Source organism: Euprymna scolopes, chromosome 7, assembly GCF_053919585.1.
Source record: "Euprymna scolopes isolate OS-2025 chromosome 7, ASM5391958v1, whole genome shotgun sequence".
Lineage (NCBI taxonomy): Eukaryota > Metazoa > Mollusca > Cephalopoda > Sepiida > Sepiolidae > Euprymna > Euprymna scolopes.
Genome location: NC_136488.1, coordinates 103,396,742 through 103,424,126, shown reverse-complemented (window position 1 = coordinate 103,424,126; position 27,385 = coordinate 103,396,742). Strand labels below are relative to the sequence as shown.

General features: G+C 33.7%; 2 long non-coding RNA genes across 2 annotated transcripts in view; one reads left to right on the top strand and one right to left on the bottom strand.

Moving 5' to 3' along the window:
• LOC145279870 (uncharacterized) overlaps positions 1 to 6,472 on the top strand; it is a 95,923-nt gene extending 89,451 nt beyond the window's left edge. Inside the window, exon 2 of the long non-coding RNA XR_013868478.1 lies at positions 6,102 to 6,472. This is a non-coding gene — a long non-coding RNA (uncharacterized LOC145279870). The remainder of the gene's footprint in view (positions 1 to 6,101) is intronic.
• A 9,310-nt stretch (positions 6,473 to 15,782) lies between these two features.
• LOC145279868 (uncharacterized) overlaps positions 15,783 to 27,385 on the bottom strand; it is a 73,840-nt gene continuing 62,237 nt past the window's right edge. Inside the window, exon 2 of the long non-coding RNA XR_013868477.1 lies at positions 15,783 to 16,113. This is a non-coding gene — a long non-coding RNA (uncharacterized LOC145279868). The remainder of the gene's footprint in view (positions 16,114 to 27,385) is intronic.

Genomic DNA, 27,385 nt, shown 5'->3' with positions numbered 1-27,385 from the left:
ATAACTAAAGATCGAATTTAATGTAAATCTGAAATATTTGAATTTTCAAATGAGAAGTTGTGTCTTTATTTTTTTGTGCCCTAAAATCCTTAAAAATGACACAAAAAATTTGAAATTTGGTTAATATTTATTAAGGTCTAATACTTATTGTTTTATTTCTTTTTTGCGAGTCAGACATAGCTGAATGTTCAAATCCTGTTTGAGCCCCTTTAAAAAACTAAATGAATTTAAATATAGTTCATATTATCCACCCTTACGCGTTGCAGCCCATTTGGTATAATGATCAGACTACCCACTAATTGGCTGGAAGAACAGTGTTCAACCTCTATCGATATAAACACTAAAAAAATGGTATTGATGCCCATTTTTTAACACTAAGTATTATTAGATTAAAGATCAAGGGTAAGTGGAGTAATATTTAGAAAGGAGTGTCATCATTCCTACAATTCGATATAGTAGCTAATAAAAAGTGAACCTTCAAGTAGCGCTCAATGGTTCTATTTCCCAAATTTATAATGATCGATTAATTAGTTTAGGAGTCATTGTAATATATGCAAATAGATTCACATCCCAACTCTCTATATATTGATTAGAAAATATACACGGCGTTGCCCGGTATTAAACGTAACGTTAAATTTCTTTAAAAAATGAAATTAAAAAAAAATGGAAAAAAACTTAAACATGTGCATACGAGTATTATGTTTTTACTACATAATTCACTTTATTGTAAGTAAAAAGAAAAAAAAAATTCTCGAGCTGTGATCGAAATCAAAGCCTAAAGACAGTGAGTCAAGTGCAATAACCATTAGATAAGCTCTCCAGCAAGTGTTTTCAAATCTACTTAGTCTTAACATAAAGAAGCTGTCATCTTTCACGGCCACGCATTCGCATTTGAGAAACAGTTGATAAACAGATAAAAATCCGATGACTCCCAAGTACCATTTATTCAATTTTGAGCCCTTTAATAGCTCATTTTTTCCGGATGAAAACCGATTAAAAAGTTTTCCACATGTCTGAATATCCTATATATCAAATTCCAAGTATATAGATAAAAGATTCGTTGAGTATATAGGCTGAGAAGTGTCCTCACGCACACACACACACACACACACACATTCTCACTTATATATATATATATATATATATATATATATATATATATATATATATATATATATATATATATATATATATATATATATACAAGAAGGCTGTCCGGCGTTTCCCAGTCGTAAGACACGCATACATATTATAGTTTTATTCATACAGAAACTGAATGCGTATATTATATTTTTTCTAAACTGTTCACTTCTTGCAAGTGTAAAAAAAAAAGAAAAAAAATACCCGAGCTGAGATCGAAATCAAAACCTGAATACAGTGAGTCAAGTATGATAACCATTAGATCAGCTTAACCGTGGCTACCGAGAGTAAAGAAGGCCGATGCACATGACAGCGTGACGTCATTATCAGATTCACTTGTAGGGATATAATCTAGGCTATCACAGCAGTTTCGTCTAGTTTTCAGTTTGCTATCTAACATGGTGTATTTACTTCGTGGCTATTAATGAAATTAGCCGTGACTGAGCTTTATATATTAAAATTGATTGTTTCTTTTTAGAATTATAAACAAATAATTTTTACATGAGAATATTTGTCAAAAATATTTTTTTTAAATTTATTTACTTGCCTCCCCACGAGGGCACAGTTAGACACAAGGTCGGTTTTTGATGTGGGAAAATTTAGCTCCCCAAAAAGGGCCACTCTGGATAGGAACAAAAATAAAATAAAAATTGTCTCAGTCATGAAGGATTTCTCCTCCACTGACTGAGGAAAGAACAAATGAAGTGTAGCATCAGAACAGATACTACACTGTGATTATTATTGTAAATGTTTGTTTAATATCTTTTTTTAGATGTTAACAATAGTTTACATTATGGAATGAATGTTTTCTTTAATTATGTTTTTAGGTATGTGAACATCATTTTCGGCCAGAGGATGTAATAAAGAAGTCAAGATTCGATGATAAAACGTTGTGAAATAAACACGCAAGAGGAGAACATTAGTCCGAATAATCTCTAAAGTTCCAAAAAAATAACATTCAACCCATGTGATTTTTCTCTAAATTAAATTAAAAAAAAAATATTTCTGCACTAGTAACTTTTGTTTGTTTGTATTTAAATTATTTGTTTGATTTCAATTTTTTGTATTTTATCGTTTGTTTTTATTCTTAAAATTATTTATCGATGGTTTTCGCTTTTAAAATTATTCATCGTTGGTGTGTAATATGTTTTTTAATTCTTTGTTTCCTAACTTCATAATTCAGTTTTATCAGTATTAAATTGTATATTGCTTTAAAATTACTTAATTTTACATAGATAATGTTTATATTTTATATTGAATAAAGTTAACTTTGTTCCTTTTTCTTTTTAAAAATGTTTTATTGCTCTTTTTCAAATGGCCCTAATATAGTACTGACAGTCTGACAAATCTTACCTACATTGCCTGCATGCATTTTTCAGTTAACAGGCCTTCTTCTTACTCTCGGTGGCCGTGGCTTAACACGATCTTCATTGTATTTTTGTATTCAAATTTTAGACATTTAAAGATAAACTAGTAAAAAACAACAACAAAAAATAAATAAGAAAACAAAACAAGACAAAACAAATAACAAATCAAAAAACAAAAACGTTACCATTCAGAGACTGGCGTTATTGATGTAAACACTGAAATTTCTGAAATGGGCTTGACCATTACTCCTGATTTTAAATGGAACACGTACATCAAATCTGTTGCCAAGACCGCTGGAAAAATGGTGGGATCTTTCTATCGATCCGGTAGATATCTCACTGCTGATGCAATTCTCTATCTATATAAGAGCCAGGTACGTCCAAGGATGGAATACTGTTGGCACATCTGGGCAGGAGCTGCTAGAAAGGACTTGTCTTGCCTTGATAGAGTTCAAAATAGACTTCGTAGCCTCGTAGTAGATATCCTTTTCTCTTCCCTGCAACCTCTCTCACAGAAGAGATGTTGCGAGTTTGTCTCTGATGTATCGTTATTTTCATGGAAAGTGTTCGACTGAGCTTCAGTCTATGGTCCTCCCTCGCCTAACTTTCACAAGAAACACTCGTCTAGCTGTAAACACTATCAATAATCCCCCCCCCATTCTTTATCTGTGCCTAAACCTAAACGTAGATTCCATGAACAAAGCTTCTTTCTTAGAACTGCACGCCTGTGGAATTGTCTTCCGTTTTCCTGCTTTCCGGCTGACTACAATATGGTTGTGTTCAAGTCTAACGTAAATAAGTTCTTGATGAGCCGTTCCATTTAAGTTATCAAATTTACCAAATTTTCATTACTAATTATTACTATATTGTCCAGTTTCTACTGCACACTCTTTAACCCTTATCCTTGAGTGGCCTCTTGGCCTTGATAATGTGGTGATGCCTATGTTAAAAAAAGTAATATTTTATTAGCTTTTCATAAAATTAATTACTATAGATTATAGACAAAATATTTTTGCTAATGTTTCTTTGTGCAAAAAAATATCAAAAATGCAGTTATTTTTTAATAAGTAACTATAGAAAAATTTGATTCAAATCTGACACATGAATGTTGACATTTTGCCTAGAAACACAGTGTAGTATCAGTTCTGATGTTACAAATTGACTAGTTTGTTTTTGGTCGGTGAAGCACAAAAAGAGGATTACACTAAATTTGAGTTATCAATTTTTATTCATTCACCCCCCCCCACACACATTTTTAACCCGCCACGTATGAATTAGCGAATAAAACACCCGTCTTTTCTATCCTCTTCTCTCGAATGAAACCATTTCAATGATGAGGGAACGCGAGGAAGCAAATAGCAAGGCAGACAACTACTACAGACTGACACCGCCCTCTAAAATGAATTCAGAAAGAAACCGGTCACCCTAAAATAAAGTCATGCTTTCCTTTAGGTGATCATAAGGATAAAAATATTACTCATGAAAAATTACATTACTGACATAATTTTATGGGCATATTTTTTCTATAGACAAAAGAAAAAAAAAACATAATAAATAAATAAATAAATAAATAAAAACAATCTCCTTCCTCCAAAAAAGCAAACAAATAAAAAAACGCGAAAAATGGTCGAAAAACAAATATAAAACAAATAAATGTTACCAAAGGCAATATCGATTAATCTTCTACCACCTTGATAAGCTTTTGGTGTTATAAAGTATGTTAACGCGCTTATTAAATTTGAACAGCAACTAGTGCCGAGCGGTTAAGTTAAATCGACAACAAGATAGCAAACATGTTTAAAGTTTCGATAATCTCTCCAAACTAAAAAAAAAACAAAAAAAAAAATATTGTTAGAAATCCACCCAATAAATGTCACGGTGATATTTCTATTTTGACACTTTTACTGTTTGTCGTCTAATATATAAAAAAAAAATGTCCAATTCATGTTCATATAAATACACACACACACACACACACACACACACACACACACACACACACACACACACACACACACACACACACACACGCACGCACGCACGCACGCACGCACGCACGCACGCACGCACACACACGCACGCACGCACGCGCGCGCGCACGCACGCACGCACGCACAGCGTTGATTTCCGAAAATCACACACACACACACGCACGCACGCACGCACAGCGTTGATTTCCGAAAATCTCACACACACACACACACACACACACACACACACACACACACACACACACACACACACACACACACACGCACGCACACACGCACACATGCACACACACACACACACACAACATAGCGTTGATTTCCGAAAATCTGTAATTGTAAAAACTGATCTCATCTACTCTTTGTGTAAGGTCGATTATATGAGAAATTACGTGATTAACATTATTTTTTTAATGTTTTATGAAGAACTTGCTATCATCAATTTAAATAATTGATTTTATTACCGGATTTATAGCATATGTGGATTATAATTTTATTTGAATACAATTTTACCAAATTTTTTTTCATAAAAAAGAACAAATAATTCACTTCTAAAATTGATGCCCAAGGGAATCAACTCTATATATGTTGTACATGAATTATTTCCCCTGGCAATAATTTATTTTAAACAAATATGAAGTATTTGTATGTAGATGTGACTTATATAGTAACGGTAATTATATTTTAGCTTAAGACGAAGTATTCATTAATTTATAATCGTTTTGATTTTCATTATTTTATTCATATTGTTTGTAAAACTTACCTGTTGATATTATTCATCTACACGCAAACACATTTCTTCAAGTTGGCTTAACTAAAACGTTTTGTCAATATGAAGATTTGCAACTTCATCGTGGATTATATTAGACACATCTAACACACACACACACACACACACACACACACACACACACACACACACACACACACACACACACACACATCGATGAACGAGCAAAATAATGTGTAATATATATTTGTACATATATTTGTTTCAAAATTTTGCCTACCAAACTCCTCTGTCAGTTTTTGATCTACAGACATGAAATTTACGGTATTCGAACCTATGCGAAACTTTATATTTGGGGTTTAGCCGGAGAAAATCGGTGTCAAAAGTGTAAAAGATAAAAAAGTGGAATTTGCCAGGTGAAGGTCGAACGATCGCATTACGAATATGCATGCGTAACGTAATAGCTATTGGTTCATGTTTTAATTTTTAGCCTTGCAGCAACCATGTTTTCATAGCTCAGGCAAATATAAAAGAAAGGAAAAAGTAAATCGTAAGCTAAACTTTTTGGTTTCGATTCTCGGTGGTGGCGTATGAGACATTAAAAAAAAAAGATTAAATCATTACTATATAATGGGGTCCAATATAATTTGATAATAATTTATAAATATGAAATCTGCATGAATCAAAATATCATATTTAAGCGTATTTTACCACCGGACAATGCCGGGCGGTTTGCTCGTATATATATATATATATATATATATATATATATATATGGTGGAGCATTCATTCTGTTACAAAATTTCGGAACTATTTTTTATGACATATTAAATTTTCATTATATGATAATGTAATATGTGATTTCTTATTTTTCAGAAGCAAAAGATACTAATTTTTAATAATGTCTGTCGAATTGAAAAGATTTATTATAGAGCAGCATGAGAAAAGCCTGTGTTCACCAGAAATATTCAAGTTAGGGAAAAGTCTCAAAATCAACAGAACGTTCATAAAAAGGACGATTGATCATTACCTGGAAACTTCGCCGATCCACGATGAACAGCAACCAGGATGCTCTCGCAACCCCAGAACTCATAACAAATGAGAAGGAAAAATCAGACAAAATTCAGGAAGATTCATGAGACAAATGGCAAAGGTAGTTCAAACATCAGCAAGGACTATGCGAAGAATATGTCGAAGTGATCTACAGATGTCACCCTATAATAAATAAATAATTGAATATGACTTATGCCATACCGTTCCTTCAGTATTTTCTAATCATTTTCTGTAATTGGATTTGTAATGAATTTTTTTGGTAAGATAAATCTGATTTTTTTTTGCAACAGTATTTTTGCCCCGCCCAATATATATATATATATATATATATAATATATATATATATATATATATATAATATATATATATGTATATATATAATATATATATATGTATATATATAATATATATATAATATATATATAATATATATATGTGTATATATATATGTATATATATATAATATATATATAATATATATGTATATATATATATATATATATATATATATATATATAGTTATCCACATACAGTACTGTTCCGCTGTATCACAGCTCATCAGTACGGCTAGACAGGCAACTACCTACTAACTACACCCCCCCCACACACACGCATATATATATATATATATATATATATATATATATATATATATATATATATATATATATATATATATGCGCTCGCGCGTGTGTGTTGACCCGGATTGTTTGTTATATTTTTATCTTATATAATCTTGATTTTCAACACACATGTAATAACAATAATGAGTTACATTATAGATCAAAACAGAAATGAGAATTAATCCAACACAGTCGATATTATGTGACATCATTCATCAAATAAGAAAAACAAAACAAAACAAAGAAAAAACAAAAAGGAAAAAGAAAAAAAACCTTTTCTCATGACGAGTAATTATCTTTCCGGCCACATATCATTTGTTAGATAAACATTTTGACTCCTGGATGTCTATTAGATTCACAAAACTTCAATAATATTTCTATTCTATCTTGGTCCCAATTATAGAAGTCTTAGAAGGCTTATGTATGCTTTCACTAGGCTACTTAACTTTAACCAGGTCGTCTACTACACGAACGTCGCGACTCCTATAACTCTAGTTGATCTATAAAAATCTATATTCCTCTCCGTTGGTCACCAGTATGGAAGCTCCAGAAGGTTCATATACGCTAGCACTAGAAAGTATTAAAGGCAACTTAATGTTAACTATTCCAGATATACCCGCTCTTCAAAAACATAATATATAATGCAGTCAATTTGATAATCTGGTATCTCCCAATTCCTGCGTCTTTATGTAACAATAGAAAGTAAAATGAAAAAATAACGAATCCTTCATTTGGCAAACATTTATCAGCCTTTTGCTTCACTGAATAAAGAAACGAGAAAAATGTTTTTTTTAATGAATAATTAACCTTTCATCAAAGGAGCTGACCAAAGGCATGGCCTTTGTTTTTAAACATAGAACAATTTCCAACAAATTCGAGACGTATGTTATTGTACTATAATGCAGTCACCAAGGAAAGCACCCAGAACCGGCGTACTTGTCTCAGACAATCAGCAATACAAACGAAAAATATAGCAATATTATACTGACTTTCAAATACAAGGGTCGTTCCAAAAGTAAGACCTACTATTTTTTGAATGAAAAACTAAAACTTTGAAGTTACCCTATTCTCAGTGTACTTTTACTGGCGATGAACAGTACGTGGGTCGTAAAATTCGCGACCGGGCTTTACCACTCATTTCTTTGTCGTCACTCTGAAATCGATGAACCCATCTCTTAACTGTGCTGGCACCAACTGAATCGGCTTTTTTCAACAAGCGTCAATGAAATGCTAGGGGTTCACTATTTTCTGCAGAGAATTCAATGACGCATCTCTGCTTCTGACACATTTCCATGACAGAGGTGGCTTTCTTAGAGTTTCACATCGTCAATATCTGCAACAGAAAGATGAAACTTTGAAGTCATGAATGCATAAGTTCAGTTACCATAATACGACTGGCAATCCCATCTAATCAATTCGGGCGAAATAAAAAAAAAGTCGGAAGCATTACTTTTTAAACGTCCCTCGTAGCATAAAAATTATGTTACGAGCAAAATAACGAATGGATTTATGATGAAGTCATTACAGTAGGGCGAATATATTTAAAAGAAAATAGCGGCATAAAATTTGATTCGATTTATTGTTTCTGTTGCATCGCTATCACATAGGTTAAACGTTGAACTCCGCGATGTGCTTTAGTTGATCAGAGACCAACTAAGATTTAATGTAGCAAAAGGGACATATATTAGTTTATTTTCACAATATTGAGTTATTCATTAACTCACATGGGAAGCCGATCCATAACAGTATATAAATAAATATATATATATATATATATATATATATATATATATATATACAACTACTTCATTTACTCACATAAACCTAATATACGAAAGTATAGATTTATGCGTAAACTTTAAGTATTTACTTCAAAAGTGCTCAATACGTAGGTAGAGCTAGTTAGTAATTTATAAAATATATATGGCGATTAAGCTACACTGAATATTCTGCGTTTCATCCACTATAGGATTCGTAAGGCTTATGTCTATATATATATATATATATATATATATATATATATATATATATATATATATATATATATATATATATATATATAAGCGTACAAGTGATCACATGGCTCTCAGTGTTTCGAACATACAGTTATGGCATAACCTTACGTGGGGGAAGCAGTGTCTAGCAACGATGATCATAGCAGACCTTCTGTGTCTGCACAATAAAATTTGTAGAGAAACTGTAAAATGATGCAGCAAAATTCAGGCAAAGCAATGCGAGAGAGATGGTCATCGGACTATGAAGAAAGCGCCCAACCAGGATCTTCTCTCATTTTCATTCCTTTTCCAATTGTCAGTTGATGTTCATTGGAACATATCCCACATGGTCTGTTATTTTCATTTTATGTATTCTATAGTTTTCGTTTTATTTAAATGCATAGAAAATTTGAAGTGTCATTTTGCAAGTATATCAATCGTTTAATTTCATAAGGCGATTCTTCGGCTTTGATTATCGGTAGATGTCTCCAAATTATTCAACTCTTATCCAATCAGTCTCATTCTAGAAATAATCATAATTTCATTATATACGAAATCCACTCGAACATAACCATCAATCTTTGCTATCCCGGATAGTAAATAATTTAATTCTTCTCATGTTAATTTGTTTAATGTTTTTATCAACGTTCTTCTGAAAAAAGGATGTCATGATTATGATTTTTTTTTATAACGACGTGGGGTTATTGAAAAATTCTGAGCACTCAAATAACATGACGGTGTAAAAATATCTACGAGAACGATTAAAAGTAAATCTAGAACTTTCTATAAAAAGTCAACCCCAATGTTCCAAACTAAAGTTGAAATTCTTTGTTAAACGTTTTTATCTACCATCCTTCCCTTTTCACACTCTTCATACCAGTCTGTATTCTAGAATTATGGTCAGGTATTTCTCTAAGAATTTTTGAATTATGGTTATGTGTTTCTCTTAAAATTCTCTATTTACCTGAATGCATTCGAATTCGGATTAACGTGTTGTATTCATTCTATCGTCTATCAAAGGAGGTGAACTAATTATAAACTATGGTAATTATCTCTTTAATTTGTATCGAAATTTGGGGAACTGAATTTGTTCCACATTGAATTGACCTCATGTCGCATTCAGCCCTCATAGGGAGAAAAATAAATAGGGACTTATGTATGTTTTGAATCATTTGTGAAGGAATTATTAGCAAATCGAATTTTATGTGTGTGTGTGTGTGTGATAAATGCTAAAATTATCCGTATGAATGAAATAATGTTCTAAATCTACGTGATTTTGCCTTTTAGCCACGTATGCTATTTGACGTCATTTAACGGGGACTTGTGCATCGTAGTTAACCGGCCTTCAAATTGTTGTCGGCACTTCTTATAGTAACTAAAAACCTTTATGCGTGCGTATATGTTGTTATTTAAGCCAAGTGTATGCCGCGTGTGTTACACAAACCTTTAATGGGCGATTATGAGTTTATTTATCTTATCAGAAGAAAAAGCACATGCGGGTTTGAAGAGCAAGCGCACTAAAGAAACTTCACTCTGGCCTACAAAAATGTTTGACCAGTCCTGTCGGCATTTCCCGGTGTCAGAAAATTAGCAATAAACTAAACCCTCTTCTGAAAGAGAGAATGCAAATCTTGTCATGGAGGGGGGTGTAGACTTCATAGATCTCTATAGAGCTAGACCTCAGATCGACAGAAGAAGCGTTACCTCTCTTAAAAATTGCCCAAATACTTTCGGATTGATTGTCAAAGATGTATTTTCAACTGTTATTTTTGTTGAATGAATGTTGTTTGCTTCTGATCGTGATTTTTCTCTTGAATCAGTAGCTAGGCTTCAATCCAAGAAGCGTACGACAGACATATTTTCATTAAGATAAACTTCATTTCATCTCAACTATAATTGGCCATAATTGATCCATTATTATTTTACTCACAAAGAATTTTCACATACCATTATCACTGCTTTCACACTGACAATAACCAATATGATGTTTTCCTGGAGTCTGTATGACAGCATGTTTGTTCAGATTTCCAGTATTCGCCATCTCTTTCAATAATCATTGCATTTTTTCTTTATCGCAACAACCATTTACCACTGATTTCTCTATAGAAATGCCTAGTGCTCTTTTTTTTGAAAATTAAATTGCAATAAGCCTCGTCATTGTTCTAGTATTCCCGTACCCTCTCAGTGCAGGTCTGGTTGGTGCTTTTCCTTCTCAGTCTTTCCATATTTCAAACAATTTTGTGTGGTATATTTTTTTCTTTTTCATCTCCCCATTTATTTGTGGTTGGTTTGCGCTTGTTGGTTAAGTTAAGTTAGTTTCCGCATTTAAAGACGTTAATTCATATTTCGACCGTTTTTATCATTATCGTGCGTTGCATGACATGAATTTTACCTTTGATTTCAATTTCTTCATTTTTGTCCCGGTTTTATTTTCGAGTTCCTGGTGCTCGTACAATTAGTGGTATCACCGTGATTTTCTTATGTTCCATATTTTTTTCGATTATTTGAAAAATTTATGCATTTGCTTCGTTTTTATGCCTTCTCGATCTTCACTCTGTGATATGCCGGAACGGCGAAATCTACAATTTGCCAGATTCTTTTCTTTTTATTGACTATTATCATTACGCAATAACAGTTCTTACAAACGCCCTAATCATTGACTAATTACTAATAATTATCGGTAGTGTTCCATGTAGCCTGAGTAAAAAAGTCTTCCCCGATTTTCTGTACTTTCACCTGTTTTGATAACCATTGCAAATGGTCGGACGTTATCGCAAAAAAAAAAAAATTACCATTGATGTCTTACTTGCAACAATGATTAGTCTTCTCTGAAATTTGCTTGGCCAATGTTTCAGTACTTTCTGCACTCTTTGAATGGATGTCTTGTTAGTGCTATTCCTTCTCGATTTTTAATTCTTTTTTAGTCCACCAACTACTTTAGATTTGGACCTGAGAATTCACCCTCGTCTGTTCGTCCGTTCGTTCCCAAAATTCTCAGTAACTACTCATTACATTTTTCTGAAATTGTGCATGAAGTTCCAACTACCCAAGGGAGGAAATGTAACATTCTCCGATTTTTGATAAAAATTCTGGTTGCGTCCCCAGGGAGGGGGGTTAAAATGGCCAAAATAGCACTTTTCGGGACATAGAATCTTTTCCGACTATTAGATTTTGCTGAAAATTACCCAAAAGCAAGATCATATGCATATACATCTGGAAACGTAATATTTGACCCTGGAAAAATTCTGGTTGCATCTCCAGGAGGGTCAAATAACCCAAAATAGCACTTTCCGGGATATAGAATCTTTTCCCACTATTAGATTTTGCTGAAAATTACCCAAAAGCAAGACTCCATGTATATACATCTGGAAAAGTAATATTTGACCCTGGGAAAATTCTGGGGCTTAGACCCCAGAGTGTTTTAGGGGTGAAAAATACACACGTCTTTAGGGGTTAATTCTTATTTTTCTCCTAAAATTCATTCTTATGTCTGTTTTAAATGGTAGCAAATTAAATAAAATTAAGGCATCGTTTGTCATAAAACGGTGCCATTTGGCTGATTTAGCCCAATGTTTTACATCAGGCCAGAGTTTTAACTGGGCAAAATAGGTAACAGTTCTACGACTAATTTTGGCTATAAGTACAAGGGAAGTAACTCTTGTAGACTAGATTTTACAAATATTGATTATATGTTTGTAGATTGAACTTTAATACATGCGATTGGTTGTAAGCTTGAGTACCGCAAGCCTGGCCCACTAGGGAATTTTTTATATCTTCTCACCGATGAGCTCAACAATTTGTCTGTTGGTATAAGGGTACTTTTGTTGGGTGATTTCAATCTGGACCAGCTTCTTGCAAATAATGTTGAACTAATAGAATCCCTTAATGGATCTCAACAATTTCTTCAGCGCTCAAATTACACCACTCAAATTGAAGATAGTAGATTAGACTTAATTCTTGATAAGAACTTTCTTCTTCACCAGCACTGTAGCTTCTCAACCCATTTAGTAATCACTTTGTTTGTATTTTAATGTGTGATTATTTTATATCTGTTTTGATTCATTTACTTCATATCGACAAAATAACAAAAAATAATATATGTGAAAGCGCCCCCCCCCCATTTAACATTTAGAATATAAAAAATTAAAAAAAAATATTATGCAGAAACAATACATTGTCGTATTAGTCGTGGCATCAGTCGGGATACCATATAGATTTTGGCTTGTTTATTTTTATTATTTAAATTATTTTTTATTTGTTAATCATCATCATCATCATCATCACCATCATCATCATTTACTACGAATTTTCATGCTAATTTGTTTAAATTATAATTAAATATTCATATTGCCAATAATGCATTATTGTGCTACTGTGATAGGAACTAGATTAATAAAGGGGTTACCTGTGCGTATTGTTCATTTAAATTTCTGCATTTGGATATGGTTCGAGAAAAAAGAGTAGGGACGAAATTCCTTAGGTAAGCGGTATGAAAAAACAAACAAAAAAAAAGCGCTGAGAGCAGAAAATCTTCCAACATTTAGGACTGTGAAAGATTTAAATTTTGCTGCTAGTTGACTGAGTCGAGTATAATGCAAGTCTGTTTTTTTTTTTTTTGCATCTTGACCAAGAGGGAGGAGGTAGTGGTTGGTGCACCAGCTCAGATGTGACAATGTATTTCATGCACGGATGGTGGCTTTATACAGATATAGGATACTAACAATAACAGACAATGTTCCCTTGAGTCTGAGTGAAAGCAGGTCAACAAATAATTGTCCTTAATAGTTCAGTTCTTTTCAACAGTACGTGTGCCGTATGGTATCATTCCTTTTATTGGGTTACAATTTGTTGTTTTCTTCCTTTTCCTTCCCAAAAGGTGTAATCTGTCTGTTAGTAGCGACTCTTACTTAAGAACATTAGATCCATTATAGTTAATATTAAATAAATCCAGCGGAATTCTTAAATGAAAACGTTTACGAAAAAATCGGCCATTTTGTTTTATTGAAGGCTGAGATGCATTACATATTGTAAACAATTGATTGTATACGATCAATTGAACGCAAGTTGATATTTTACACAAAAAAGATTGCAGATTCACACTTTATCCCTAACGTATTGTGCGTAAATAACAATAATAAATGCAACCGCATTTTTAACTCGGCATAGCTGATCACATATTTCGCAACTGTATGTGACCAATTATGATGTAGCAGCTTCTCATTTAAAAAAAAAAATTTTTTTTTAATTACATTTTCACCCCAAACAAGGCACATTGCCACTTTGGTGTAGGGGGCTACTATCAGGGGAAACATCTACTGGGGTACTATGTAGGGATTAAGGCAGCGAGATGTTGGTTCACGTTGCACTTGAACTTATGCATGTCAGTACAGTTGGGGAAGCATTGACCTGGAATGGAATTCCAAAGTCTAGCAGTTCTGGGGAAGAAACTACTGGAGTAGAAAGATCTTTTACATCTAGGGATCTCTACAGTGTGGGGGTGGGATTTTGCAGCTTGTCGGGTCTGTCGAGGGTGTCCACGTCGTGGGGGCACAAGTGCTTGCAGTTCTTCAGAGCATTCACCATTATAATACTTGTAGAACAGGCAGAGGGATGCAACGTTTCGACGATGGGACAGAGGCTGAAGCTTAGATGCCAGTTTAGGGCCTATCAGATTTGCGACTCTCTTTTGAACCCTGTCAAGGAGCGAGAGACTAGTAGCCGATGCACCAGCCCAAATATGACAGCAATACTCCATACATGGGCGAATAGTGGCCTTATAGAGGTACAGGATACTTTCGGGTGTTAGAAGTTTTCTAGCACGGTAGAGAGAGCCCACCTTCCTCGCAGCGGCCCTGGCAATGCCCTCGATGTAATTGTTCCAACTCATGTTTCCTGTGAACGTTAGGCCAAGGAGCTTGAGAGACGTACTCTCAGATAAAGAGTCGTTGGCCATTGCTATAGGTGGTAGAGAAGGTTTCTTGTAATTATTGAATGAAACCAGTTTTCATTTTTGACAGACATGCATAAACTGTTGCTTTTTATTGTCAAGTGGTTTTTGTTCTGTAACGTAGTTCAAATGCTTACACTTCTTATAGATATGTTTTACGTAGCCATTGGCCTCATTGGGCAGATTCGCTGGTAAACTCGTTATAATGATTGAAAATCGACACTTGGTTTTTTACTTCGAAATTTAACCATCTCACATTAAGCGCCTTGTTTTCTCCAGCAGGTGAAAATACAAGGAAGACTTGCTATTAACAACTGTTAATCTTTTTTGTTTACCCTGACACTTATTTCTCTATGTACAGCGGAGGGAGCACAGCTCTGGACGTCCTCGCTTATTGAAACATAAAAAAAAGTCTTTCTCGTTTTCTGATCAGCTCAATGTGTTTACCAAATCTATTTTTATTTTTAAGTATTCTTTTCTACACAAAACATTTGAATAATCTATTTTCATAAATCCCAACACAATAAAATAAACTAGTCTTGAATTCTAGGTGCGAACACACCCCTCCTCGCACATAATGTTTGCTAACATTAGTTTGGGTAACCAATTTATTTTATTTGCTTCTTCTCCAAAAGGTTAGACAAAAGGTCGTGTAGGTTTGAAGAAATGTTTCTGTAATATGAACTGGATTTGAACTTGGCACATCCAGTTTTTCAGTTAGTGTCCTTAACCACTTGGCCACGCTATTTATAACCACATTAAGCATTGTTATAGAATCAGAAGAGCGTACCAACCCCTTATCGTTGAAATAGATAATATCACATATCCTTCTAATTTTTCTGGTTCCCATTAAGAGGTTTGACCTGATGCAACACAATGCAAGTTAGAATTTTCTAAAATGCCTAACATTAAAAATAAGCGAAACCATAAACTGTCAATATCGCATTTATAATGAATATTTTATTTTAAAGTGCAAAGGGAAATGGAACAAATTGAGTTGATAACAGAAAGAAATAAGCCACGAAATCGTCGTCGTCGTAACCCCATTTTGTATGTGACGGTCGGGTCGGTGAGATGGACGGAAGTGCATTGGCGGCCATCAATATCGAACGTCCGCTGATAACGACTATTGAATGTTTAATGAGGCAGCGATAACTGCAAACTGACCACTCACGGCGCAGAGGCGGGTGGATGAGAGGTTTTGTGGTGTGGCGCTCCACCTGGCGGACAGCGAACGAGCCAAGATGCTAGTTGAGATGAGGGTTGGAAGACTGAAATGGAGGAAAAAGGAATAAATAAATGATGGAAGAGAAAGTGACGTCACAGATGAAAATGGATACAATTCGAATTCGGAAAAGAAAAAGAGGTAAAGTAAGGTACAAAAAATGGCATGCAAACAAATAAAGATAGTTGAAGCACAAGGAATTATAAACCTATCTGACATTGCCCGGTAGTGTACGAGGCGTGTTCCAAAATGAATGCCTCCTATTTTTTATTGCGCTCGAATGGATGTAAAGGGATTGCAAATTAAATTGTTATGATTGAACTTAATATTCATGACCAGAAAGTTTCATATCTCTTGCAGATATTGACGGTGCAACACTAAGAAAGCAACTCCTATCCTGAACGTACGTCAGAAGTAGAAATTCGTAATGGAATTCCTGGCAAAAGTACATTGAAAATTGTGGTACTATTATTGAGTAAAATATAGGAGGATTTACTATGGAACGCCTTCGTATTTGCTTATACTTTGATTTTTTTGAAATAAATTATGCTGTTTTCCCCTGATTATATTTTTTATGAAGCAAAAGAAAGAAAAATTGTGATGTAATGGAATAATGTAGATTTAACTCTTTTTCCTAAAAAAAAAAAAAAAAAAAAAAAATGGCGGTTGCACAAAAATGAATCAAACTGGATAAAGCTTCTTTTTCTGCAAGGGTTTGACAATATGGTGTTCAACAAAATTAAATGACTATTCAGAATGGAATATGTATTTTATAGACATAAATGTATAGATTAAAAAATTGATATTGTGACTGAGTTTTCTTTCTTATACAGAAAGTAAGAAAGACAAAGAAATATACGAGGTAAAAAAACAACTGCTAACATTTATGACTGAAACTTGGTGGACAAGTCAGGCATAGATTTACAGCAAAATATAAATTTAATACAAAATCAAGATGGATCGCAAAAACGATTGTGAATTTTATTAACGAATTTTGTATTTGGACAATCTATCGCATAATTTATATCAAATGCATTAGATTCAAATTCTCTACTAAACCAGGCTAGTTTAAACGATTGGAAACAAGTTGTAAGTTTTCTTAAACAGTAAAATACAGAATAGTTAATATTCAAGAACTTCTACAAAAAATGAATGGACACCGACAATTTTATAGCATACAAACGATTTTTAAGATACAGAAAAAAATCTTACAATCGGTTCTACACGTTAAAACACATCGGTTTTGATAGAGAATTTCAGTACAATGCGCTTAATATAAATTATATATTGTTTGCTCTAGGTTTACGAGTTTTTAACCATTAAGTTTTACCGGACATTATATGTTGTTGAATTGCAGTTCTAAACTCTTTGTTCAATGTGCCATATTTGAGGTTTCTAAAAGGTTGATCTTTTTTCAATCTTGGTGCGTCACCAAAACTGGTACTTCTATGACCATTTCCTTCATTTAGTACAAGTTAATATTTAAGTTACTCTCTCAACTTCTATTTGGTAAAATGAACTAAGTTTTGTAAGACGTCATTTGCGCTTTTTCTACTAAACTGTATACCCGGAATTGTCTGCGTTCAATCAGTTTTAATGAAGCTAAAGTTAACTAAAACTTGTTCTGACTTTATCGAATATCGATTTTTATTTTACCATTTCTATTTATTGTTGTATCACCCTTTTTACAAACAAAGCAATTCTATTTGGCCTTTGGGATACGTTGAAATACGCATTCATTGATAATCCCCTGAATAATTTCCGCACAAAACCGCCAAAAGAATTGGCAGTTTTCAATTTAGGGCAGCCAAATCAGCTGCCAACATTGCCCTGCTTTTTATTGAAATAAACCGAGAGTTCTTTTTAGTATCCTCGTTGTTCCCTTAAGTGCGATTTTCTGGATCTCTTTTTTCACCAGGAATATTAGTTAGGTAGGACTTCAGGCTTTTCTTCATAAGCTCTGTGGCACCTATAATAGCTGGTATGATTGATATCTCTCTAAGATTCCAGTTTCTGTTCATATCATACATAGGTCTACCAGTGTTCTCGTAAGTGACACTCTTTGTAACGGTAGGTTGTCTCATGAATGTATAATACATTATACAGACCAATGTCGGGGTCTCACGCATTGTCATTTCGATTAAATCACACAAACACATGAATCTTATTGTAAATAGAGAATTTATTACTTTAGGAGAGAATGACGATACAATTACAACGAAAAAAAGTGAAATATACTAGAGACGGAGATATACAGTAAACGTTTACGCACGCACTGCATTAATATATATATATATATATATATATATATATATATATATATATATAGAGAGAGAGAGAGAGAGAGAGAGAAAGAGAAATAGAGAGATGACGATTTTAGTAGACATTTATACTATACTCGCAATGTCCGCCCGCCCCACCCTCATTGAGGGTTTTGGAACGAGCATTTTTCAGAGAGTTGGCTAGAGAAAAATGCAAAATTCATTATTTCGAAATTTACATCAAATTCTTGACTTCTCCTTACCTGCTTAGATCATATTTTGACACCCCTGATCGGTCAATCATTCTAACAGATCCATCCTTCGTTCCGCCTGGCTGAACTGAAGGTTTTCATTATATAATATATCGACAATTTTCTCGCTTAAAAATATTGTTAAATAAAATATTAATCCTTTCTACCTTTCTATCTACCCTCTTTTCCAACATGCACCTATCTACCCTCTTTACACCATGCACCTGTTTGTCTCAACGGTCTTAGTTATAAAATTTACTTAATAAGGGCATTAATGTTCCTAACCTGTCTCCCAGATTGTGAACCCTAGCAGGCTTCATCCCTAGACCTATTCCTCAACACAGTACCCGAGGATTGTTTGACTAATATTCACAGTCCACTTCGAAATGCCGACCATCTAGTGGTATCAGTTGACATCATACTTAAATTCCAACCGCAAAGCGAGGAGCCATTACACAAACAACAAGGTACTACAACAGAGCTGACTGGGAAGCCATCAGAGAATACATCAGAGATGCTCCACCGACCAACAAAGCAGACATTGAAACACAGGTTCCCACACGGAAGTATTATAGCAAGCCTCACTCATCATCATGGTTCACTACAGATTGTGCAGCTGCCATTGCACAAAGATAGCATGCATTTCGCCGGTTCGTAGTCAAATACAAGTAAGCAAAAATTCATAGATGCTAGAAATCATTGTAAGAGAGAAATAGTGACAACCAAAAGAAAGCATGCTGAAATAATCAGAGCACGTATAGAATTGGAAAAGATAGGAAGTCGTGATTTCTGGAAAATCTATAATAGTGTGGTGAATAAAGGGCAATCAGTAATTCCTCCACTATCCAACAACCAGAAGATTGTATGCACGGCAACCGAGAAGACGGAACTGTTTTCCCAGCAATTTACCACCAACTCCACCTTAGAGCCAACAAACAACTCCATCCCCAATTTCCCTATGACGAACTACTACTGCCGCACAAGATGATGTAAAAAATCACCCCATCTCAAGCCCGCAAAATCATAAAAAACTTAGACACCTTCAAGGTGTGTGGGCCTGATATCATCCCTGTTATACCAATAAGGAAATGCTCAGCTGAGCTAGCCTTGCTGAATCTTGCTTCCCTAATAGCTGGAAGATGGCCTCTGTGGTAGCAGTGTATATGGATTCTGGTGAAAGAACTGACCCTCTCAATTATCGCCTAACCAGTCTCCTTCCTCTCCCTTCGCTAAAATCTTTCAGACCATAATTAATCAAACACTAGTCCACCACTTCGCAAAAACAAATCTTCTCTCTGACAAACAGTTCGAATTTAGGCAATGTCGTTCTACTGCAGATATTTTAACAATAATCTCTGAACGCATTTACCATTTAGCGGATAATGCGGGATAATAATACAACTGAGGTAATTTTCCAACTACCAAGGAAGCAACACTAACCAGGCATTTGTTGAAAAGTTTAGAGAGGACAGCGCCTATCTCAGCGGAGCATTTCTTAATTAGTATGGCAGGGATGAGATCAGCCTCATGCTTTGAAAATGCCTAGGTTTTTATGATATCAAGGACACAAGAAGATGTGATTTAGTGTGGTTTTTGCCCGAAAAAGGGAAATTTGTGCGTGAGTGGTTTGAGTGGTCTAAAATGGAGTTGAAACGAACTGCCGAACAAGCAGTTCATCTTTATTGGTTGCCGTGCAAGCGAACTCATCGTTGTTGGATAGCGAGGGAATTGTTGATTGTCTGTTATTCATTACACTTTTATAAATTTTCCAGAAATCACAAGATCTTATTTTCTGAAATTCTATACGATTCCTGATCATTTTGGGATGCTTTCTATTAGCCACGCCTATTTGACGCTTACAGGTATTTCTAACTTCTATAAACTTTTGTCTATCTGTACCTGACTTGTGACGGACAAATCGGCAGACTGCATGCCGCCGTTGGACAATGATAGATGCACAACTTTAAATGAACAATTGCGGAGAGTGAAACTTGATTTAGTACTTATAATATTAATTAGATTATTTTTTATTTGTTATCTATGTACGTAATTTAAAACAAACAAGACCCTGGCCGACGCTAGATATTCCTACTCGTATTAAAAATAACTTGATCGGTTTAGTTTCTGTGTCTTTATTTTCAGATATGAAAAAAATATCTTTAATAATACGCAATTGTTATCATAATCTGTGCCTATTTTAACAAATGATATATTTTTAGTAGTTTTATAAATTTACGTTTTCAAAATTATATTAACTGTAAAGTATATAAAAATATTAACTGTAAAGTATATAAAAATATTACCTATAGAATATATAAAAATATTAACTGTAAACTATATAAAAATATCAATTGTAAACTATATAAAAATACTAACTGTAAACTATATAAATAATATTAACTGTAACCTATATAAACAATATCAACTGTAAACTATATAAAAATATTAACTGTAGACTATATAAAAATATTAACTGTAAACTATATAAAAATAATAACTGTAAACTATATAAAAAATAATAACTGTAAACTATATAAAAATATTAACTGTAAACTATATAAAAAATATTAACTGTAAACTATATAAACAATATAAACTGTAAACTATATAAAAATATTAACTGTAAACTATATAAAAATATTAACTGTAAACTATATAAAATATTAACTGTAAACTATATAAAAAATAATAACTGTAAACTATATAAAAATATTAACTGTAAACTGTATAAAAAATTAACTGTAAACTATATAAAAAAATATTAACTGTAAACTATATAGATAGATTAGGAAAACAAGCGCAAAATTTTCAGTATCATTGCTATGAAATTTTACTGAAAATGTATAGAAACTGCGAATTTTAAATTGACAACTATTTTCATTAATAGTAGATTTGCCAATTTTCCATTATTTTAATTCAGCTTGGTTTGACAATTCATCATAAAGAGATTGACACCAGAGAAATGTTTACAAATTTACTGAGAAAACATCCGATGAACGTATATTTTCCTGAAATCGACCTGTCAACTGGCCACCTCGTTCATACTGTTTAACCCCATTAGATTATTTTCGTAGGGAATATATAAAGTCCCATGTCTACGCTGATAAACCAGACACAATAGATAAATCGGAAGACAACATTCGATGCATTTTTGCCGAAATACAGCCTCATTTAAGACGTAGAGTTTGTGAAAATTGAATTTTTAGATTACGCCATATACGAACGAGCTGCGGGGCCATATGCCCAAAATTGTATTTAACCTTTAAATGCCAAAAAGTAATAAATTTTGAATAAATCACATATTTGTATAATAAAACTATCTTCTGATTTTAATTTAAAGTTTGCTGCTCTAAAAGCATTTATAACGTATATTGCGTATAATGCATATGCCATCGTTACTTGAAGGCTTAATGCATAATTAAAATGCTACAGCTTCAATAACTAAGTATTTCTGGATGCTAAATATATATGTCTTCTTTTTACCATACTCCAGTAGAATTTCCAATTTTTTCTAAAATTTTCAATTTTCCCCAAATTTCCAAAACATATTTCAAGTTTCCAAAAACATATTTCATTTTAATACAAACTTAAACAATTCTAAAATTTAAATAGTCGATTTAGTTACAGTGTATTTGCTTAATACTACATAAACTTATGAATTCAAATAAGCTTGCATTATGATAGAAATATAACGGGAAATTTCCTGAAACGATAAACTATCTCTGACCAAATTTTATTCAACCAAATTTAGGCTAAAAATCAGTTAAACAAAATTTAAGTGAATTTGCAGACTCAGAATAAAACGAACGAATCAAAGAAATAAAACATAGACGTAATTTTTTTACTTTAATAGCTGAAAATATACCTAAGATAATTACTTCAAATCTTTTGTAAATTAACTTCAATACTAATAAAAATATGAGGTCTGCAAAAAAAAAAAAAAAAAAAAAAAAATGCCCACCAATCACGTACAGTATGCGCACACTCACCTGTCCCTTCTTGACATACATTGGGTTAAGTCATGGGTTAAGTGATGGTTTAAGTTATGGGTTAAGTTAGTGTTACGGAGTATGAAATGCAAAATAAACGTCAGTCATTCCCAGTGCGCGCACACGCCCATCAGCTGCCTTCTTGAGTACTCTCTTGATATGTGTCAGGTTTAGGCTAGGGTTTCCATGAAATATCGATAAAACCATTTCTCGCCATACAAAAAAAAAAAAAAAAAAAAAAAAGGAATGAACGTCACTGGTCATGGTTAATAGATATTTGTTTGAGTTTGTGTGATGGCAACAATATAAGGGAAACGATATTTTTTATGCAAGTTGTCAATTATATGAACGGATTCCCTACCTCTGAGTAATATATATATATATATATATATATATATATATATATATATATATATATATATATATATATGCATAATATTTTACTCCGATCGTCGTTTTTTTTTTTTGTTTATATTTTCACGATTCTGGAGGGATTATTTTTCAGACGATCACTTCTCGAAGAAGTTAAGCAAAAATTATCTTTTTATCTGTATATTTTTCCTATTCTAAAGATCTGCGCAACACGTTCTTTATATTGTCTTCATGTTTGGCTTTGTTGCTGATTAATCCAAACCGAGTGGATATCGATAGGGCAGCTTTCGCTTCAGATTTCCATTAATTCATTTCCGTCTGCCATTTTTTATGAGGTGGCAAAGATTTTATAGCGCGGCGGTTGCCGTGATGACGGTTCATTTCTCAAGAGTCTAAACTAGACCACGTCAAACAAACGAGCGCCGACTGCTCAGATGAGGACGGCGTTTCGTCTCAACCAGGGCAAATGAAATAAATGAAAGAGGACAAGCTTAATTATACTCGTATAAATATACAAACGCCGCGTCGTTACTGGCCAAATAATGGCGCCACAATACAACGATCAAGGAGGCATGTCCTTTGTGCTACTCTTTAGGCCACTGCTATAAACAAATATGGTGTTTCTTCTCAGGTTTCAGAACGACACGTGCGCTATCGCCCAAAATAGATTTCCAGTAAAACTAGAGGGACACGTGGATAAGATATTCCTCGGTTAATTACATAAAAGTGGTTTAAGTGTAGTTTATAAATATTTTCCAGTTTCTTTTCTTTGTTTTATCTTTTTTGTTTATTTTTCTTGATCCTATTTACATTTTAAAAGAAGCATGAAGCCCTTTAGTTCTTTCTCTTTTTCTCTACAATCTCCTTTTTCTGCTTTCCAGTTTCCTATAATTGCTCATGTGAATTAGAAAACGTGACATCTTCGCTTATTTTTGAGGAAGTTTATATGCAAATAAAGACGAAGTGCTAGAGATTTCTCAATCTGAGTTCACTGTTGTTAGAGGCATCAAATTAAATTGATACTACCTTCCTTGTTACAATACCCGAGTACGTGCATTTCCATCCTTGCCTATTCTATATAATTTTTTAGTTAATACGAAGAAAACTATTTGGGAGATTTTCTAGAAAATACGCTACTGGGAGAGTAAATAACTACTATTACGATGAATGTAATATTGTTTTATTGGAACAAAAATTAGAAAGCAAAAGTAATTCGTTTTGATCTAATGCCGAATCGATACATCTTTACTTCTACAGTTTTGCCGATTATGAAAAAGGTAATCGAATTAAAAAATATTTATTTAATATGTGTGTATGCTATATTGTACAGTCATTATATTGCATTTATAAAATACGTACACAGAATTTTTTTTTATATATGTGATGATCGAACTTGGGTATTGAGATCGTACAACCTATAGATGTGTACTGAATATTCCTTGTTTTTCAATCAATCGATTTATTATAGTTGGTTAAACGACCCCCCCCATCAGTAGTGTATAGATTTATTTTCGACACATATATACTTGTTGTCACGGCTGGTTTAGTATTAATAGTCTGAGTTAGTTGTCAGGATAAAACGTAGTGCATTTGAACCATCCGTAACTATAACAGTTTGATCTTCATAAATAAATGTCTGTAAGATACATGGTACCCGTCGACGAGTATAACATTATTAACCTTGTTCCATTGCCGCAATGTTTCATCTTTGTGCCTGTTTTACAAGGAGATTAATAGGATGTGTTCTGATGAACTCATTACATTTGTACCCCTTCGACGTAAATACCTCGGACAAACCCATTTAGCTAAGAATTCTACCAATTCATAGTAGATGTCTCTAAATGCCGGAAAGACTACTCTGATAGCTTTTTCCCTGGACTGCTAGACTTTGGAATTCTATTCCCGCTTCCCTGACTGACATCTCGCTAATCTCCTTACATAGTTTCCTGTAAACATGATTACGAATAGTAGCCCTTACGTTCCAAGTGGCAATATGGTTTGTTTCAGGTGAACGAGAGTAAAAAAAATCACTATCCACAATTTAGCTCCACCGGTTCACCGAATGCTCACATACAAACACTATTATATATATATATATATATATATATATATATATATATATATATATATATATATATATATATATAGATGATGTTTCAATTAATGCCAGTAGAAGCAAATTTATAGCTTCGCTATAACATTCATTTGCTAATATATTTCCTCTGATAAGAACAACACATTTCTTTGAAACTCCGCCGATTAAGGAAATTTCAATATATATTATTTGAATATTCTGTCGAATAATTAATTCATGTAAAATATATTTTACACTCTTAAATTTTTATTATTCTATAACAAGCTCTATTTCCTATTTTCGTTGATTGAGCTTTTTTATTTCGTTAGGATTACTAATATAAATATTAATATTTATATTTACTCCAATTTTACAAAAGCGTTTGGCTGATTGTTTATGCGTATATATATATATATATATATATATATATATATATATATATATATAAAGTAAAATAGAATCTGGATGCATCACAATTGTCACATATTTAAATTTACATTTACTCAGTTTCATAAATCTCTATAAAATTCAATGTCTGTCTGTTCTGTGTAGACAAAATGTTAAGGAATCTACATAAAATGTTAAAGTGTATTCTGATGTAAATATATGGGGAAGACAATGGAAGTGTATCACTCCCCGCTCTCTCTCTCTCTCTCTCTCTCTCTCGCTGTATATATACGTTCTCGTTTTCTCTTACCGAAATATGCATTCAGATGAGAATCGCTTGTGAATTCTATATTTCTTACAACTTCCTCCGTTCGCCCAAGTCTTTTTATGCTGACACTTGAAGCCCAATAGTGTCCAAATTTACATTAATCTTATTTTCGTCTTATTTTTTTGTCGGTCAGGTTCCAGGTTCAGATTTCAGTTGGTCTCTATAGTGAAACACCTTTATCACACCCCTCCCTGATCTCATGATCACAAGCGGCATGCCGGGCAGTCGTTTTTGTCGGGTACTCCTTCGCAGAAGTGGAGTTTCTTCAGAACTATGAGCTTTCTCAAGAACATGCGCTCCCACTTCTGTCTCGTGAAAATCGTCATCTCACAAATAAATTCTCTGACCAGCTTTCCGAAGATTTTATGCTGCCAGAATCTTCTGACGAGAGGATACTGTAGCGGAAGCGCAGGTCATTTCTGCATCGAGGAATCCCATTCAACAGAACGCACTGTGGACTAATTATCTCGGTTACCTGACCCAGGCCAATTCGTCGTACAGCAACTCTCCGATATCTAAACGCAACCTCCAACCTGATCGGGACTGTAATCGTGACCTACTGATGGTGGCATAACATCTATCCTCTTCATCCGGATGTCGTAACTGTAAATGACGTTGACTGATGCGGTCAAATAGAGGCTGTCTACTGCTACAATGTGACTCCAAAAGACAGTGGGCCCCACTGTCTTTTGGAGTCACATTGTAGCAGTAGACAGCCTCTGATATGGTACAATGCACCCTGGTCGCGATTTGTTTCACAGTACAGTCACAACCCACAAAGATATCGTCTGTGTAGGCTGATGATGCGTGTTCCACAACTTCCTCTTACAATAGCATCCTGCTGACGATAACTTTCATGATAAGAAGTCTCGTGCGTTTTATTTTTGTTCATTGATCATTTAAAAACAATTATTTACAGGTGGAGGGAGTAAAAAATATTTTTAATATTGCTCTGGAGGCCTGGTAAGTATTATTTTCTTCAGCGCTCACTTCAAAATAATTTCTCTTCTGGGGAGGGGGTTAGCAACTTAGGTTTAATAGTGCTCTGGAGGCCTTTCTTATTTTTGTGCTATCAGCCTGTAGGCTTCCTGAGTCATTGTTTTCCACTGATTACTTAAAATTTCTTTTTACATACTTAACTTTAGTAGTGAGCTCGAGACCTCCTTAATTTTAATTAGTGCTTCTAGTGGCGCTATGGAGGCCTCCTGAGTTTTAGTTTTTTAAGTGCTCACTTTTATTTTTCGACTACACACTTTAAACATATTTTATTTTCGACGAGGGGGGTATCTGGTGGAAGTAGCGCTCTGGGCGCCTTATTTTTATTAAGTGCTTTTGGTAGCGCTATGGAAGCCGATTGAGTTTTAGTTTTTTCAGTACTCACCTAAAATAATTTCTTCTAACAGGAGGGTAGAAACTTGTTTTAGTAGTGCTCTGGAAGCCTCCTTACTGTTATTTTGTACTTTCAGTAGCGCTTTAGAGGCCTCATGAGTGTTATATTTTCAGTGCTATCATCTGTGTAGGCTGATGTTGCGTGGTCCACAGCTTCCTCTTACAATAGCACTCTAATGGAAACTTAGTATATTCAGGGCTTTCAGTAGCGCTCCTGACTTTTATCTTTTTCCATTGCTTACTTATGGAACTGTTTTTCTTTTTATC